Source organism: Mandrillus leucophaeus, unplaced genomic scaffold (genome assembly GCF_000951045.1).
Source record: "Mandrillus leucophaeus isolate KB7577 unplaced genomic scaffold, Mleu.le_1.0 Scaffold752, whole genome shotgun sequence".
Taxonomy (NCBI): Eukaryota; Metazoa; Chordata; class Mammalia; order Primates; family Cercopithecidae; genus Mandrillus; species Mandrillus leucophaeus.
In genome coordinates this window covers 395,624-397,823 of record NW_012108164.1, presented here as the reverse complement: position 1 = coordinate 397,823, position 2,200 = coordinate 395,624, and positions in this window count along the sequence as shown.

The following is a 2,200-nucleotide window of genomic DNA, read 5'->3' as shown; positions in this document are numbered from 1 at the left end:
TCTCTGCACCTCAGGCCTCATGTGGGCCATGTGTGTGTTTTCCTGGAAGCTGCATAAAGGACACTCATTGACGGGGAGCCTGTGGTCTGGAGCTAGTGGTGAGATGGTAAACATCATGGAACAAGCAGCCCTTTCAGGCTGTCAGCCTTGGCAGGATAGTATGAAAAATAATTCTTGGGAAGCTGGGGACTGGTGGCAGCTGCTTCTCCTCAGCCTGCCTGCCAGGCCCTACCAGAGCTTGGAGGGCTGGAGCTCTTTGCTGGGCCTGCCACGGACTGTGCTGGTAGTTTTCCACTCTGGGAAGCTGGAAGAGTGAATTGGCTTCTCTGTCCAGGAGATTGGTGGGTAGAGGGAGCATCAGAAAACCACTAAGGCAACTCAGCAGGAAAAACCAGGAGACACTTCTTTGCTGCAGGGTCTCCTGTTTCCCTTGACATTCCCCACTTTTTCATGCTTCTTTACAGTTCATAATAGAACAAAGACAAACTGGTGGGATTTGATGAATGAGGAAGTGAAGTTGGGGGAAAGCAAGGAGACCTGACATTAAGGTCTTGGGCCAACTTGGCATTTCTGAGTCTTGACTATTGGCTGAGATCCCTTCCACAGAAGGAGTTTACCCAAAATAGACACATTCAATGGGAAAACCACACTGGTACAGCTGAGAAGTGCCACGTTGGTTGCCCTGGGCTTCTCCTGGTTCCAAAGATTCAGTAGGATGAGAAAGGTCATCCAAGATCATCTTGTCCATTTTCCTGTGCCCTTTCTCTAAGGCCCTTGGACATACTGAATCACTGAGAAACATTGCCTATTTTCTTAATGTGGCTATTGCTGATTTACTAAATTCTTATCTCTGAATTGTCTATCCTCATCCTTATATTACTTTGTCCCAATTTCTAGACCTCCATCCTAACTTTCGTTGTCTGGAGATTGTGTGCAATACTTGTAGCCTTCTCTGCTTTTTCATCTACTTATTTATTTGCCAGATGTGTATTGAACAGCTCATGGATGCTGTGTGTTGGCAGGTACTGAGGGAGAAAAGGAAGAATCTGACATGATTGCTATTCTCAAAATTGCTCACAATTTCAACAAGGAGGTAAACAAGCACAAGAGAAACAGAAAATCTCCATTGAAGTTTGTTACTTAAAAGAGCCCCCCTACACACCATCAGCACTTCTATCCGATATCATGTTTTAGTATTTTCCATAGCTTCTTCACACTACCTGAATAGAAAGAGCCAGTAATAGCTACTGTCAAATACCTAATCAAATTGTGTCTATTTGATTATGAAAAATCTATGGTCTTTTTTTCTGTTTCCCCTACCAGAATGTAAGATTCATGAGATAAATTACTTTATCTGTCTTGCTTACTACTGTATCTTCAGAAGAACACCTGATACACAGCAAAAACTTATTTATTAAATAAATACATACATATTCATAGAAGAAATACATTTGTTAACTAAATACATGCAGGTAAAGATAGATTGCAAAAAAATATATCATGACCCAGACTTACAAGGAAGTTTCCTGTATCTGTTGTCTGCTAAAGCACCATTAGCCAAGGCAACCCTTGATCAAACTCCCAGGACTTTGTTTTTAAGACTTGTAATGATGAACAACAGAAAACACTTCCTTTATCACTTTTCAACAGACGTTTATTGAGCACTTGATTAATGCCAGACATCCTACTAGAAACTGGAGATACAACAGAGAAAGATAGACATGATCCTTGACCTCATAACACATACTGTTGAGTGGGCAGACAAAACTTAAGCAATTATTTACATTACAAGTGTAAAAAGTGGTATGAATGAAAACCAGTGTGTTATAAGAGCATATAATAGAAATTCCTAACTTAGCTGGGGGCTTGGAGGAATTCCTTGGGGGAGTGACTGGCTGACAGCTGGAGGATGAGCAGGAGCTAGAGAGTGAAGGAGGGAGGATGCACATCCCAGGTAAAGGGAGCATCATGCGCAGAGACCTTGAGCCTGGAACTGAAATAAGGTCAGCATGCTTGGTAGAGAACAAAGAACAGAGAGTAGCCAGAGATGAGGCCAGAGTGTAGGCTGAGACCCGATCATGTGGACCTCATGGGTCACATTTTCTTAACAAGAATGGAAACCTGTTAGAAAGTTCATGACAGAATAAAGTTTTAGGAAGCTAATTTGGGCTGTTGTGTTGAGAAGGGATGATAGAGGAAT